We start from the raw sequence: 17,577 nt of genomic DNA on the forward strand, positions 1-17,577 counted from the left end.
CTTTCACGAGCGTCACAAAATGACTTACAGTTAATCATACATGTGTGTGTGAGTGCGTGTGTTGGCGCCCGTGTATGTGTGCTCATAAATGTTATGCTCGTAACTTGAGAATTTTACATGACAACAGCGCTTGCAAGTCTGCATTTGTCTTCCCTACAAAAGCTGATCCCAAGTAAATGGACAAAGCCCTGGATAAATTTGTAGCTCTTGTAGTTATAGCTGTCACTTGCTTCACCAGTTGGCCAATGCATGCAAGCGTATGTGGGTGTGGGTGAGGGGGCGTAGTGACGCCAAGCAGCTGCGCCGCATAAAAACTCCACACACACACATACACACAGCGGCAGACAGGTGGATATGATGCACTTGCAAAAGTATTGCGCAATGCAGCAAAAGTAGCGGTAGCCGCTTTCTACTGCAAAACATACAACAACAACAGCAACAACCGAAACAAGAAGACAAACAAAAAATGGAAATGTTACTGAATAAAATGCGAAACAATGAGGTTATACGGTACATTCTTCGTGCTTCATTTGTAACTCGGTGTGTGTGTGCGTTACTCGCAGTTACTGTGTGTGTGTGTTTGTGTATTCGCATGCAACTTTGTTGCACGCTGCTGAGGGTTTAGCGTGCTATTCTTTGGCTAAATAAAACACCGACTTTGCTACATTCTGTTCCTTCGCTGTGGTCTTTAGTACGTCAGCGCAGCGGCCAGTGCGGCGTCGTGCAGGCGAAATTGCAGAATGTTGGGGAAAAATGTCAGAGATTGAAAATAAAACTGAAGCATGTCAAAAGCTGCTCAAATGTCACGTGCGCATCACTTATGGAAGCCTGGAAACTGCCACTAGACACAGTGGTGAGGTGTGACGTTGCAAAGTCGAGGAGTACACACGCAGACAGCAAGTCGTTTGCGAACTTTAAAAAGTATTTAAACATAAAGTTGTGTAAAGTCAAACGCATAAAATGCAGTAAATGCGAGAAAACACAAAAATGCTGACAATCCCTGCTTATTTCAAAGATTTTACTTTCTACGAAGATTTGAAATTTATGGTGGCCTTTTTAGATTTCAGTTAATCTGATGAATTTTTGAAGGAATATTTCAGATTATTGAATTAAATTTAATAATTTGAATAAGTACTCGACTTTTCTATCCACTGTGAACTGCGGAACTCACTTACGCTGAGTTGTTGGTTTGCTCACCGGCTGATTTGACCAAATACAGCGATGAGATGCAGATGCGGGTCCCAAACCCAGCAACCAACCCTGAGGAGCGATGTTGCGCCTTCTCACTTTATTTCGCCTTCAAATGGATGTTTCTTGGCTATCCAAAGAATACTTCGTCTATGGCCGGAAGTCGTGAGATGCTTGAGTCATACCTAAAATAATCATTTCTGGCCATTCCTAAGTGAAGAAGAAGAATGAGATCCCCAATAAACGCATGTTTTATCAGTTCACTCCACTCTTCATATTCTAGTGACCACAAATTTGGCAGAATAATTAGCTTTAATTGGTTTGTTGAGAAAACTCTCCATTTATGGAGTTGCTCGCAAAAGAGGTATGATGCAATACTTACGGGCAGCCGGTTCATGGTTTTAGCCCGTAGGACTAGACTCGTTGTTTCTACGGGCATCATATACCAACTTTAGTCTTGAGCTGTTTAGCTGAAGATACCGAAATCCATATCGTCGTCTTTCTCTGAATCCGACTCCTTCTTTTTGGCTTTTTCTTGAACTTGAGCAAAGGCAGCAACAAAGTTGCTGGATTCCTTGATGGTAGCAGCTTCCTTGGAATCAACTACGGTGGCAGCATCAATAGCCAATAGATTCTTGAAAATATTGGCAACACTGTCTGGTGACGAAGCAATATTTAGGTAACCAATCTGTAATCTTGTTAATGAAGTCTGGCTAAATTGGCAATGCGACCAAGAAAAGTATGTTTATAAGGAATTAAACACAACCTTTTCATTCTACTGTGGAGAGGAATAGACCATTGATTCTGTGATGGGCAGTCGAAGCGAGGAAATCTATATAGTCGACGACGAATCAAAGTAGGAACAGAAGCGGACTTCTTATGTGGTAATCCATACGTAGAAAGAATCCAAACTAAGATAAATGACAATTCAGTCTTTCAGAACGAAATTGTTGGCAGAAGTTGCCGTTTGGGTTCTTCTCTAAACAGTAAGTCTTGAAACATTCTGGTGGATAGTCCAGAGACCATAACCGTAGCGTCGATACTAAGTCCCACAACGTTAGATTATGTATGCAAGCAATAACTACACTCTCAGTAGGCAACTCGGATGATATCATCTGGGTCATATAAGAATATAAGAAAACGAAAATGCAGACGAGTTGGACCGCTCGGAGCAGTTGGCAGCACAACTAAGCTGCTCCAGACCATTCAGCTTCTTCAAGACTTGTTTAAAGCAATGTCTCTTAGAAGAACTTCTCAGGTATTGGAGCACTAGCAACACAGGGCATACCACAAAGTTACTTTGAGCAGTGTTAATGACAAATAGACCAAAACTTCCAACGCCCAGCCTTCAGCCGAATGAGACGGGATATATTGCACGGCTCCCAATGCTTCAACTTAAGAGGCATTGACACTGATCGGCCTTGACAACTACATAGTTTGTAGAAAAGAAATCGTATAGGAGTAGCTTGTGAGATTTTACCGAGAAAAAAATTCTGTCAGTTTCAATAATATCATTCAGTCTCCAATCTCAATGTTGAATGCTGGAATTCGGAAATTGCATACTATTTCTTCTAACTAGGGTCAACAAGTTTTGATTTTGTTTACTTAATTTCTTGGTGGCTCAATCATTGTATTCAGGGAATATTTACTGAACTTGTGGAACAGAAATCTTAATTTATTCATAAAACACTTGTATTTTTAGTTTAATATGTAATAGTTGCTTCCGAGAGGGAAACGCCGGTTATAGCTAATTGTTCGATATCATTAGCAATATCGATATCGATAGTAAAAAGACATTTTTGATTCAAAATAGATCTTAGTCTCGGTGATTGCCACTTGACCCTCGTTAAACTTCATTCCAGCGTACATTTTGTTTGCGGCTTCGGATGAGAAAAGGCCGCTGGAGGTCAGATCCACAATATACCATGAATGAAGAATTCGAAACACTTTTGTCATGATTTACTTTTATTTGACACTGTAAAACGGTATTAATGTGAGCTCGCGAAGCACCCACATTGTGTGTGTCATCGTCTTATTTACTCAAATCTTCCAGACTGCATAGACTGACTGTTTTTGGAGTATTTTCTGACAATATTTTTCTTGACTATAACACTTTCAAACATACTTTGATCTTCGAGCTCCATGAGTGGTTGTGTTGGTGATTTTAATTGTTAACAGAACGTCCCCAAAAAATTAACAGCTTCTGTAGGCATCTGGGATCTCTCCCACCTCCATGTCTTACTTCAACCAATTTTCCGTTTAAAATACTTTTTTATTATTTATTCTCCTAAAATCTTTCGAAACCTATAAACAATTCGAATAGTTTGCGCTTTCGACTGATATAAGAAAATATCAGCTAAAGTTTCTCTTTCAAAAATTAACTCTTAATTCAAAAGTTAATTTTATTAATAGCAATTCGAAGACATACGAAAATTTGTAGCAATTCATACAAAACTATTTGCATTTTATTTCAATTACAACTACATACAAACATTCGTACATACATAACTCATCCACACTCGCTTTTTCGCCAAATATCAGTCACTCGGTCAGTGGGATTGTCTTTTGTTGTAATTAATGATAAGTGGAAATGATTGTATTTTAAAATTACGCGAAAAGAGCAATCAACTGCCAACACCGTGCAAATTATCATTAAATATTTATTGTTTAAACCGTCGGCACACACACAAACTGGCCGTTGGCTCGCCATCCCGCTTATTTACCACACAGGCGGACAGCTGGTGAAAAGATTTCATGGCGCTTGAAATGCGGTGTTAATTACTGCAGATATTCAGCGATATTTTATTTTGAATGCACAAATTGCTCCATTGCTATTTAACGGTAATTCGCGAATGATTTGATCACAGGAAAATTGAAAAAAAAAAAAACGCAAAATAATTAAAAGTTTGGTCATTGCAATGCCAACCGACCGCGGTCAAAGCGGTCAAATCCAAGACACTTTGGCAAGGTTAACGTTTTTATAAAAAAGTTTTAGGAAATTTGCGAATTTCAACACATTTTACTCATGATTTTTCGCAGTAGATTAACTAATTACCCGCGAGTGCAAGGAAGGCGAATGAAATATGGTAAAATATTTTGGTCTTCATTAGAGGGAATTAAGACATACCTCCAGAAGCTTAAAGCTTAGATTTCTCCATTTTGCTTCCACGAATTTAATTCATTTTTTTATATACAGGGTTTGTCTGGAAAGTAATAGGACTGATTTTCCTCCACCGCGACTGTACTTCGGCCCGTTCGCGCACCGACTGGATTCGGTAGAGGGCGTTCTTAGCTAACGAACGAGTGACTGAGCAGTTGCCTCCGAGCACCTGGAGGGTCAGAGAGGACAAAAATTTTCGCGCGACGCGTTTCTGTGAGTGAGCCGAAAATGCAGGGTTCGTTAGAGTAGTTTTACTTTAGGAAAAAGTGGTGTGTTTCGGTGGCACCAGGCCTTTTTGGAGGGCCGGGAAGAGGTGGCTGATGAAGATCGGAGGAATGTGTAAATCCAAAGTGAAAACGATGCCCTTTGTCTTTTTTGACATCAAAGATGTCGTCCACCATGAATTTGTCCATCAACGAAGGCTCAATCTGGCAGCCTCGTCTCATACCGCCTTTCTTGTGAACAGCTACCTAACCAGCCTAGCCCAGATGTGGCCCACCGGACTTCTTTTGTTTCCTTGCATGCAAAGGTCGATGAAAAGCAAGCATTTTGAGACGAGATGCCTCTTGATGCCTCCTGTTAAACACCTACATATCGAGGTCCGCATGTCTCCGGTCAAGGAGCATAATGCACTCCTTTTCCAACAGTTTTTGCAGAAATCATCCTTGCAGTCATCTTTTTGAAGGCGATCTATTTAATAGTAACATCAAGAGGTCTTCTCCCGATTACGTCGACGACCTCGAACACTACGTCGACTAGATTTCGGACGCAACAAACCTTAGGTACGGACTGCTCGCCATTCACAGTAGAACCATCAACACCTTCACCGACTTTCTCTCAGAGAATGGCGTACTTGGAGTAAAACCACCGCCGCTTGCAGACGACGAACTCGAGTTACATTGATAATCTGGAGTGTCCATTGCGCAACCTTGTTTTAGATACTGTATCAGGTTAAACTCATACTTATTCAGAAATGACCCCCACATTCCAAATATACATATTTCCAATGCGCAATGAGTCCCCGCATGTCTCGTTACCACCATCTCTACAAAATTTTATATGTGAATGTATTTATGTATGATATTTCGGTTTAAGTGCTGAGACTGAAAAAATCTCTCTTAATTTTTTTGAGGACCACTTTAATGTTCATAAATCCAACCACATTGATGATTTTCTATTGGCCTCAGCTGTCATTTTCGTTCGCCAAGTGTGTAAGCAACAATTGCACCCAAATGGCTGTACCTATGTACGTGCAACCATGCGCTACAATTGGCGATGCGTTGGCCAAATATTTGCAAAAAAAAAATAAAACAACAAAAAATTGATTTGGATGTTTTACCGAGCGTTTTGGAGCGTTCGGTGTGTGTGCGGCACGCGTTTGCTGCCCAAATCAATGGAATTTCACAAGTCTTTCTTGGCGCTGTTGGGTGATGGCCGCCAAGTGTGTCTGTTGCGGCAGTTGTAGCTGTCTGTTGCACCTTTTGGATTTCAGCCAAATATGCCTCCGATTCGCACATTTTCGTTTCGTATTTTCGTCTTGCGTGTTTGTAGCACGCGTACTTTTGGTATGTTGCACAGCCATCGCCACGCCGGCATTCTTCGCCATCGCATTACCGCTCATTTCATATGTGGCACAAGTTCCAACTTTGCTTCGGCTCTAGACTCCTTACACACTCACTTACAAGTACTTGCGTATGTGAATTAGTTTGTATGCACTTTGTTGTAATTGGCATTGCAACTGCAGTTGTGGCATTCATTGCCTTTGCGTGCCACATGCAATGCATTAGATAATTGTTTCGTCCGCTTTTGCAAGAAATTGCTCATATGTTGCTTTCATTGTTGTTGTACACACACATGTGCTGCTATTTTGCTTGTGATTTGCGGTACGAAATTTTGAATTTGTTAACACAATAACCGAGATAATTGCCAATGAGAATATGGGCTAGCCAGTAAAAGCGATGAGCGGCTGAGGCTTTCGTTCTGGTAACGGAATATAATAGATACATATGCATACAACATGTTTAATTGTGTGTGCTTATGTGAAAGTGAGTGCGATTGGCGGTCAGTAGCACTCAGAAACGGGTTTTATAGAAGTCCTTGATTATAGCCCAGCTTCAAATCGGTAGGTCAAGGCACCGAGACCTGATCAACTTCTTTTTTATTGGCTTACGCAGTTATAACCGAGTTTATAACAGCGCGCCAGTCGTTCTTCCTTTCCGCCACAAATTACAGATTCCAAGTGTACCAAGGTCCTTTCCCACCTGGTCTTTTCAACGGAGTGGAGGTCTTTCGCTTCCTCTGCTTCTCCCGGCGGGTACTGCGTCAAATGCGTCTCAGAGCTGGAGAATTTTCATCCATTTGGATGATATGACCTAACCCATCTAGCCGCTGTCTCTTAATTCGCTGCACTATGTCGGTGTCGTCTTATATCTCGTACAGCTCATCGTTTCATCGACTGCGGTATTCTCAGTCGCTAATGCGCAAAGGCCCATAAGTCTTCCGCAGATTCTTTATATCGAAAACTCGTGACGCCGACTCATCCGATTTTGTCATCGTCCATACCACTCTACCATGAGGGCCTTGTAGAGTTTGGTCTTTGTTCGTCGAGAGAGAACTTTACTTTTCAAGACCCGACCTCGATCGTTTCATATTCCAAAATGTGGTAAGTGGCTTATCTAATATTAACTATCGGATACGATTCCTAAAAACATTGGGTCGGAAGTTTTCTGCATATTTGATCTGAAGTTTCTGAGATATTATATTACACTTCTTCTCCTAGAATCTTTATTTACCACATCTGAGCTACTAATGCCCTCTTACCAGAAGTTGCCATCGAGCAAGAATTAAGTAAGACCTTACCACATTTTGTCAACCAGCACACTTCAAAGTCGAAGGTATTGTTTGGTGCAAACGGGTTTGAGTTTCTCGACTTCAGACATCTCCGGCCTTTAGAGGAAAGTCTAATGATGTCGATGATTCCACCGGTCCACAAAATCAAACCGTAGTTCTTGCTGAACGAAATGTCAGCTCTTAAATCTCTTCAGGTTGCTCTTCGTCCCAAATGCGTCAATTCTTCTTGTTTACATACGCATTGAGTCAGAAATGAGCCTCATAGCTGAACAAAATTTGACTCAAAACGTCGGTTCTTCTCGGAACTTTTCAAGAGCCCATAGGGCGGAAGGTTAAGCGGCTTCAGTTTTCATACAAGCTGTATTTTGTAAGCTTTCAATGCGCCAAGTCGTTCCATACGTCAGTTCGAGTTCCTGCGAACGGCTCTGAATCGTATTTTCGTAATAAAATTGAACGATTTGTAAATATTGTGTAGGCGTAAGTCTTTCTATGAGGAAATGCCAAATACGAGGGCTGCTATATATATTTCTGGCCTACTAATGAAAATAGGCATATTTGTCAACGAAAATGTTTTTTTTCGTTGGATTTGGCTTGTCTTGGAAGACCCACACGGTCGATTGCTGTTTTGTTTCGGGCTCATACGCATAGATCCATGATTCGTCACCTGTGACGATCTTATAAACGTCTTTTGAAGCACCGCGATGGTATTTTTTCAGCATTTCTTTACACCAATCCACACGAGCCTTTTTTTTGAGCGATTGTCAAATTGTGCGGGATCCAACGAGAACAACCCTTTTTTACGGCCAGGTGTTCATGCAACATCGAATGTATGCTGGTGGGAGAAATGCATAGGCATGCCTCTATCTGAAGGTATGTTACATGACGGTCTTGCATTATCAGTTCACGTACGGCATCGATGTTTTCTGGCACAACGGCTGTTTTTGGACGATCTTCACGGAATTCGTCTTTGAGCGAGCGTCGGCCAGGATTGAATTCGTTGTATCAGTTTTTCACAGTGCTATAGGATGGTGCTTCATAGCCATGCAAAGACTTTAGTTCATCGATGCACTCTTGTCGTGATAATCCACGTCGAAAGTTGTGAAAAATGATCGCACGAAAATGTTCACGAGTTAATTCCATTTTTTGGGCGAGATGAATTTTTTAATTCCCCGTAAATAAAACAATTCACGATTAAATGACAAAAGGTTCTGAGTGATGTTTTGCTAAAAAATGTCAAACTTTCCCATGGAAATGTCAGATTGCACCTGGCAACACTTAGTGTTGCCTAGTCCAGAAATATATGTAGCAACCTACGTAATACTGAACAAAAATGACATGACTCAGGCGTGAACTCTCTATTTCTAATAAAAAATAGTACCTCTACTTAGATCACTCTATAAATCTAGTGCTAGTGGGTCTAAGGGACTGGATAGTCTGGCAAGAACTACCACTACACTGTCATTTCTAAAAAGCTTTATGAAAAATGTTCTATCCACAAAAATCGTATCTACTTATCTACTCTTTACTTTTGGGAAGCCATTAACCAAATCTCAAAAGAGCATATTAGAAAAGCAATCACTACACAAAAATACCTCCTCAAATGTACAACTTCATTAGTTTTATTACTAAAAGTTGTGCGGCTTTAAAGTGCAGCACCACTAAAACCTCAATAAGTAAATACATATGTATAACTGCTATTTATGAAATAATGGATGAAATTCCAAAAGTGGTTTTGACTTTCATGAATTTATTTTGAATACAAAAATAAGCATGTGCCCATACATATGTATATAAACAGAATATTTCATACCTCATTCTATTTTTCTGTTATAACGGGTGATTTTTTTGAGGTTAGGATTTTCATGCATTAGTATTTGACAGATCACGTGGGATTTCAGACATGGTGTCAAAGAGAAAGATGCTCAGTATGCTTTGACATTTCATCATGAATAGACTTACTAACGAGCAACGCTTGCAAATCATTGAATTTTTTTACCAAAATCAGTGTTCGGTTCGAAATGTGTTTCGCGCGCGTGTTTTGTTCAGCGATGAGGCTCATTTCTGGTTGAATGGCTACGTAAATAAGCAAAATTGCCGCATTTGGGGTGAAGAGCAACCAGAAGCCGTTCAAGAACTGCCCATGCATCCCGAAAAATGCACTGTTTGGTGTGGTTTGTACGCTGGTGGAATCATTGGACCGTATTTTTTCAAAGATGCTGTTGGACGCAACGTTACGGTGAATGGCGATCGCTATCGTTCGATGCTAACAAACTTTTTGTTGCCAAAAATGGAAGAACTGAACTTGGTTGACATGTGGTTTCAACAAGATGGCGCTACATGCCACACAGCTCGCGATTCTATGGCCATTTTGAGGGAAAACTTCGGACAACAATTCATCTCAAGAAATGGACCCGTAAGTTGGCCACCAAGATCATGCGATTTAACGCCTTTAGACTATTTTTTGTGGGGCTACGTCAAGTCTAAAGTCTACAGAAATAAGCCAGCAACTATTCCAGCTTTGGAAGACAACATTTCCGAAGAAATTCGGGCTATTCCGGCCGAAATGCTCGAAAAAGTTGCCCAAAATTGGACTTTCCGAATGGACCACCTAAGACGCAGCCGCGGTCAACATTTAAATGAAATTATCTTCAAAAAGTAAATGTCATGAACCAATCTAACGTTTCAAATAAAGAACCGATGAGATTTTGCAAATTTTATGCGTTTTTTTTTAAAAAAAGTTATCAAGCTCTTAAAAAATCACCCTTTATATGGTTTGTATGTATTCTTACAAGCATTTGTGCCCCCGTTTATGCGTCCTTACGTTATGTGCATAAGTGCATTTAATGATTTATGTTCTCTTAATTCCAGCAATCGCTAACCACTTACAAGCATATATCACATGTACATATGTTTGTATGTGCATATTTTTATCGGCGATCGGAAGTGTTTAAAAATTCCTTTAAAATATTTCTGATTTGCTCTTTGATTTAAGAACACACTTCTTTGGAACCACATGTGTTTATGCAAACTTGAATCGGAAAGGAAGTGGTCGACATTCCTATTTTTATTCTTGTTGTGAGAATTTACTGATTTTATAGTTCATTAACGAGATTTTTCATAAGACGAAATATGTCGCAGTTATTTATAGTTTGATATTTATGAGTGAAAGGTGATTAAAAGAGATAATGTTTACAATTTCATAGTGGAAAGATATACGTAAGAACAACGTTTAAAAATTATTCAAATTTATTATTAAAAACGTTCTCCAATTTATTGTCGTAATAATCGTAATTTACATAATGTTTAAGTGCCAATAAGACAAAGAACCGTTCAAAGTAATGAAAATATTGCTGCCGTCCAGGCAAGTATTACTGAATACCGCGATTTGTCGATTCCAAGACGTTCTCAAGAACTGGGACTGTCTTAAACTACAACTACATTATCCTCACTCAAGAACTGTGGCCATTGGACCACCATAACCGTCGAGAATTTACTTATCTTGCCTTGGAATGACTTAAAAACGATAACGATCTGAGTGATACTGTAGCGAAGAAAATCCACAAATTATTCATGAAAGTCCATTACATTCACCAAAAGTGACACTTTGGTGTGGTTTTTGGTTTGGTGGAATCATCGGTCCGTACTTCTTTCGAAATGAAGCTGGTCAGATCGCTATTGCCAAAGGAAAGCGATATCGATTGATGATAACCAACTTTTTATGGCCGTTATTGGAGGAAGTTGATTTTGCCAATATCTGGTTCGAACAAGACTGGCACGTGCCACATAGTATGTACGAGGCCTGCGATATATATTTCTAACCTAATAATGAAAATAGGAATATTTATCAACGAAAATGGTTTTATTGTTTTTTCTTTCCATCAAGATTTATACACTTTTGCTTGCGCTCAAACCAATTTTCCAAGCACTTTTTCCACTCCGATTGAGACACCTCCAAAACATGGTTTTTGAATGCTTCAACAGCATCTTCTGGCGACGAAAATCGGTGACCACGCATTTTTTTCTTGATGTGTGGGAATCAAAAGAAGTCATTGGGTGCCAAGTCAGGGCTGTACGGCGGATAACCCATCAATTCGACGTTTTGGCCGGTCAAAAAAGCGCTGGTTTGAGCCGATGTGTGAGAGCTCTCATTGTCATGGTGCACAATGATTCGTCTTCTCTTGTTCGTTTTTCGATTTTCTCCGAAGACTTCAGGCAAACAAATGGTGGTGTACCACTCAGAATTGACCGTCCTACGTTGCTCAAGCGGAACAGTCGCCACATGACCAGTTTTGCCGAAGAAACAGGCGACGCAGTTAACGTACGATGTTTTCTGGCAACAACGGCTGTTTTTGGACGACCTTCACGGAATTCGGCTTTGAGCGATCGTCGGCCACGATTGAATTCGTTGTACCAGTTTTTCATAGTGCTATAGGATGGTGCTTCATAGCCATACAAAGATTTTAGTTCATCGATGCACTCTTGTCGTGATAATCCACGTCGAAAGTTGTGAAAAATGATCGCACGAAAATGTTCACGAGTTAATTCCATTTTTTGGCCGAGATGATTTTTTAATTCCCTGTAAATAAAACAATTCACGATTAAATGACAAAACGTTCTGAGTGATGTTATGCTAAAAAATGTCAAACTTTTCAATGGAAATGTCAGATTGCACCTGGCAACACTTAGTGTTGCCTAGGCCAGAAATATATATAGCAGCTCTCGTACAATAACCGAATTATTGCGATCGATTATTTCAAGAAATAGTGACATTGAATGACCTCCAAGAAGTTGTGTTTGAACAATATTAGACTACTTCTTGTGGGGTTATTTGAAGTCATTAGTCTTTAGCAAAGCCCAGACTCAAGATTTAGAAGTCAACATTGCCTTAGGACTTGATTTAGTGGAATAAGTACTCGAAATAGGGTTCACCAGAGTTTTTCCTGCAGAAGAAGTCGTGGGGGTCATTTGTATCGATTTATTTCACATTAAAAAAATATGTTTGAATTTTCTTAACAATTTAGGTTAAAGAAATCAAATAACTCTTATTGGAAAACCTTGCCATTTCGATCTTGATCATGCACATCACCTTGGCAGGGCTCTTGAAAGTGAATAACTTCATGCGTCGAAAAACAACTCGAGAGTTTGTTGAAAGATTAAATTTTCCTAACACTACCGGTCACAAACACAGGAAACATCTAGGATTAATTTCGAAGCTTGAGTCCTATGGCATCTGTTTATAGAACGAATTTAGCTTCATCGCTGATCGTTAGTACTGACTTTTGCTTATCAAATGTCAAAGGAATGATCTATTTTTGCAGCAAATTGTTACTGACGTCGAAAAATAGGTTGTTTACAAGAATGTAAAGCGCAGGTGATAATGGTTTTAAAAGGGTGAAGGAGCCAGCTCAAACCACTTCAAAAGCCGGTAGTCGCCGAAAGAGTATTTTTTAAAATATAACTAAGTACTAATACCTATGTTTGGTTTATTTTGAGCTTTTATCCGACAATAGTACCACTATTAATTCTCAAGTATGTATTATATATTGTGATCAGCTGGACAAATTGAATGATACACTCACACAGAAGAGGTCAGAAGTGATCAACAAAATATAGTGTTGCATCAAGATAATGCGAGTCCTCATACAAGTTTCAAGCTTGAACAGGATGTACCTCACTGTGTGTATCACTCATCATGTTCTACAGCCTTGGCCTCTTCGAACTATCACTTGTTCAGGTATCGGCGAAATTTTTCGGATGGGAGAACCTTTACTTAAAATCAGGACCACGAAGGTCATATTAGCACGAAGTTTATAATACCCAAAAGGATACGTGACCCTATGAATGTGAATAAATGATCAGCGTGACGAGCTGAGCCGATTTAGCCATGTCCATTTGTTTGTCTGTTTTTATGGGAACTAGTCCCTCAGTTTCTGAGATATCGATCTGAAATTTTTGCACATCTTTTTCTCGCCAAGAATCTGCTTATTAGTCGGAACCGCCTACATTCCATCTATAAGTCATTCATACATTTTTATGTCGCTTCGTCAAAGAGCGCGCGCAAATACCATGGGACCTTCTGGTAAAATCCAAAGCCTCACTAAGTTATAGTAACGTTTGAAAGCCATTTATGAAATTTAGTGCAGTGGAAATCAATTATAATATATTTTTTGAAGCAACCTATGATACCTATGTTTTATTTAAAATTCTGCGAACAAAATACTTACATTAATATCTTAAATAATATATTTAGGTTATTTATATACATGTATAATATATATGTATGTATGTATGTACATATGAGTACAAAAAAGAACGATAAAATCATTTTATGGCATTGATATTTGAGTTGAATTTTTAATCAAAAAAAAAGAAAAATAATACATCAATTATATAGATGTTTAGCAACGTGTTCGGAATTGTTAAAGCGCCAAAAACCAACAACACAACAAATACAAAACCACTATTGCATACAAACTTATAATAAATATATCTATATGCAACTATAGTAATATAATGCGCATGGAGTCATTACGCACACATTAATTGGGGGAAAAATAAAAAGTTAAAAAATTTCCAAAAACAAATGTTTCGATTTTTGTCAATGGCTCATTATGCCACCAACTACATTTGGCCATCGCTCATATTTTGTCGCGCACATTTTGGTCCGACTGCTTTGTATGCGCCTTAGCCACCGTCGTGCGACCGTCACAACGCCGACACATGTGTTATTGGCCTGTTGCATGTTGCAAGTAACATAACTAAAAACGTATGTAATAAATGCATGCCTTTTATGTGTCTGATTGAATGGAAATTCTCTTTGCTGTGCGCGCATTTTCCGAAGCCGAAATTTTGCCCATAAAACACTTGTATTACCATAAGTTATGAGTTTCCCGCCTTTTTTGGGGCAATCATGCATTTGTTCAAATATGTTCATTTTTTCGATGGTGTGTCGTGAAAATTTGTCACAAATAATAAAGAGACGCCGAAGAGGCGATGTACAGTGTAATAAGGCGGTTAAATGAGTGGCATACAAGGTTTCTGTGATCAATATAGAGTTATGTGACATCTGCGTCAAATGTCACATCAAAATAACCCTTAGTGTTTAGAATACGCTTGTATTTCTGAAGTAAATAAGGTACAATCGGAGATATTTACGATGATGAGTGACATTATTCAGCAAAAAAGCTGCATTAAGTTCTGTTTGCGGAATCAAAGTTCTGGTGCCGAAACGTTTAGAATGTAGAAAAATGCCTTCGGTGATAATTGTTTGTCGCGAGCAAGTGTTTTTGATTGGTAGAAATTATTCGAAGAGGGTCGAGAACGCGATGACGAGGAAACACGTCCAAGACGCCCGTCAACATCAACTGATGATCAACGCATCAATAAAAAAAGGAATTGGTGATTGAGAATCGAGAATTAGCAGTTAGAGATCTTACTGGCATCGTTGGAATATCGGAAGGATCAGTTAAACTATTTTGAAAGATCATTTAGGGCTAAGAAAAGTCAAAGCACGATTGGTACCAAAAATACTAATTTTTTTCAAAAACAGCGGTCCGTTTACGTCTGCGAAACAATGCTTTCCGACTACCAGGATGTCAGGAGATGTACTACGACTTACGGTGAGTCCTATATATCTGCTTATGACCCGGAAACAGACGATCATTCGCCCGAATATCGTGGCAAAGATGAGCCGAAGCCGAAAAACTACGTCAACGCAGGTCAAAGATAAGGGTTATGTTGACAGTTTTCTTCGATTATCGAGGTGTGGTGCACTCCGGATTCCTTCCCGTTGGCCAAACAGTCAGCAAAGAATACTATTTGAGTGTTATGCGAAGCTATTCGTAAAAAGAGGCCGGAATTATGGGCCGGCAACTCTTGGTTTTTGTCTACAATAATGCACCGTCGCAGATTGTCTTGACTTTTTGTGAGTTTTCTCCCAAAATTTCAAATAATATCGTGCCGCAACCACTATAGTATTCGTTATTAACTTTGATCATCAAGACGTCAGTGTAATTGATCTGTATTATAGATAGGGTTTAGTTGATGATTTTCTAATTACGTGGTTTAACAATTAAGTAATGAGACTGAATTTATTGCCGCGCTTGTGGCTGTGACCTTGAAATTCCCTTTTCTCTTTTTCCGGCATCCCTCCCCTCTCCATTGATATATGTACCATCGCTCTAGCTTGTTTAGTTCGCCTGCTGCGTCAAGTTGAGTAGACGTGTGTTTGTAGTGCTCGTCACGAAAATGGAAAAACGAAATCAAGAGCAACGCATCGCGATACAATTTTGCGCAAGATTGGGCGAAACAGCTTCGGAAACGTACGCTAAAATTGTGTATGGTGACAGGGTTCATAGTCGTGCCGAAGCTCATAATGGTTGTCCCCCGCCCGAAAAAAGCTCGCATGAGCAAGTCGAAGGTGAAAACGATGATTATTGCCTTTTTTGATAGCCGTGGAATCGTCCACAAAGAAGTCGTTCCACCGGGGAAAACTGTGGATCAAGTCTACTATTGGCAAGTACTCGACAGATTGCGAAAATGAGTCAACAGGGTGCGCCCAGACATCGCTCGTAACTGGATCCTTCATCACGACAACGCGCCGTGCCACACCGCCCTAAGCTTGTCCCAGTATTTGGCCTCTAAAGGGAACGCCGTATTGCAACAGCCGCCTTATTCGCCCGACATGTCACCCAGTGACTTTTTTTTGTTTTCTAAAATAAAATCGGTGGTCAAAGGAATCAATTTTGAGTCGATTACGGACATCTAGGCGGCTTTGACGAGAGTACTCGCGTACATCCCAGTCGAAGCGTTCCAGAAATGTTACGAAGCATGGAAAACGGTTTTTTGGAATCAGTCTCATTACTTAATTGTCATACTTCGTATTGTACTAGAGCTTCTATTGTCGCTGTGAATGGAAATACCACCGGTTGTCCGCTCTCCGCCAGAATCCTCGAAACCAAATACTGCTCCAAGACTATTTCGTCGAAAAAATTTGTTCCAGATTACATATGTACATGTATGTACACATATCAACAGATCTGCCTACGCAAAGCTAACTCCGAGTTCCTGATTAAAATTTTAAATTACCGCCTTATTTACAGCCAACAGTTACGAAAACTTTGCAAGTTAATCGCGAAAATAAATATATAAAAAATAAACTACGGAAAACAGCTATAATAATATAGTGGCAACAACAACAGCAAAAAAACAACAAGGAAAATAGCAGCGCGCTTAACGAATAAAGTAGTTCGGAACATTTTCACAAGTGGAAAATTGCCTCCGGCTGAATTTCTTGTAAAACTTTGTGCTGTTATTGTTGCTGTTGTTGTTGCACTAGTTTCTTTCTGCAGCTTATTTTCGCTTTCATAAGTGTTGTTGTTGTAAGCGCACAGCTGCTATACAACGCTACACAGTTAACTAGTGAAGATGCAACACAAGAACAACAAAAGCCAAAGCCACTAATGAAATTGCCACCACACACCCATACAAACGCACACACAATCATGTACATATGTATGTACATGTATTTATATTGCTTTTCGTGTGCCTGCAATTGGGTTTGTCAGGTGGTGGACCGTTATTTAGGTTGCCTTTTTGGCACTGGCACCCAAGGCGTTGTGGATGCGCAGCTGCCAAGAACGAAAGCACAACAATATTCGCAAAACGTGTTGCTGCCGAAAAGTTGCAAAGTGGGGCCGAAGTGCTACGGCATTGTATATACATATGAATCTGTTATATCTGTCATATATGAATGTATGTGTGTATGCGTGTATATTGGTATGTTTGAATATATTTATATGCCACAAGGCCGGAACTAGTTCATAAAAGCCACGATGCTCACCAATAAATGTGAGGCAACGGCAATTCCAGTGAAATGCGACGCCCTAACTGTTTTTCTGAAGTTTCAAATATGTAAGTAAAGTTGAAGAAATTTTGTCGATGAAATCGTTACTTCGGCAATTTAAATGGTTTTTACTGTCTTCATCAATAATCTTGGGTCTAAAGTTCCCAACTAAAGTTATTGGAACATAAAATCTGTTATAAATGTTCCAAGTCAAGTTCGTTCCGGTATTTTGAAAAAGTCATCAATATACTATTTGATTGCTTTTTTCTCACAAGGAAAACAAAAATTGTCGAACTCTCGAACTCTAACTCCTGATTTTAAGGGGTGGAACTATTTCTGTTGAAGATATCGGGACTCCATATGAAAAAAACAGGCTGCCCTTAAAATCTCGAACTTATGCAAACGATCGATTTGTTTTTTTTTTTTTTGTTTTTGATTTGACCAAACTCCTTAAAATATTCTAAAACACCTGCTAATTTTCAGTTAGCTTCGGATGAAATCGTGTCGCTCACTACACCTTTTTTAAGCAGATAAG

At 39.5% G+C, this 17,577-nt stretch overlaps 1 protein-coding gene across 2 annotated transcripts in view; it reads left to right on the plus strand.

Moving 5' to 3' along the window:
- LOC105233638 (rap1 GTPase-activating protein 1) overlaps positions 1 to 17,577 on the plus strand; it is a 314,608-nt gene that overhangs the window by 49,918 nt on the left and 247,113 nt on the right. The window lies entirely within an intron of this gene.

The sequence above is a fragment of the Bactrocera dorsalis genome, chromosome 1 (genome assembly GCF_023373825.1).
Source record: "Bactrocera dorsalis isolate Fly_Bdor chromosome 1, ASM2337382v1, whole genome shotgun sequence".
NCBI classification, from domain to species: Eukaryota; Metazoa; Arthropoda; class Insecta; order Diptera; family Tephritidae; genus Bactrocera; species Bactrocera dorsalis.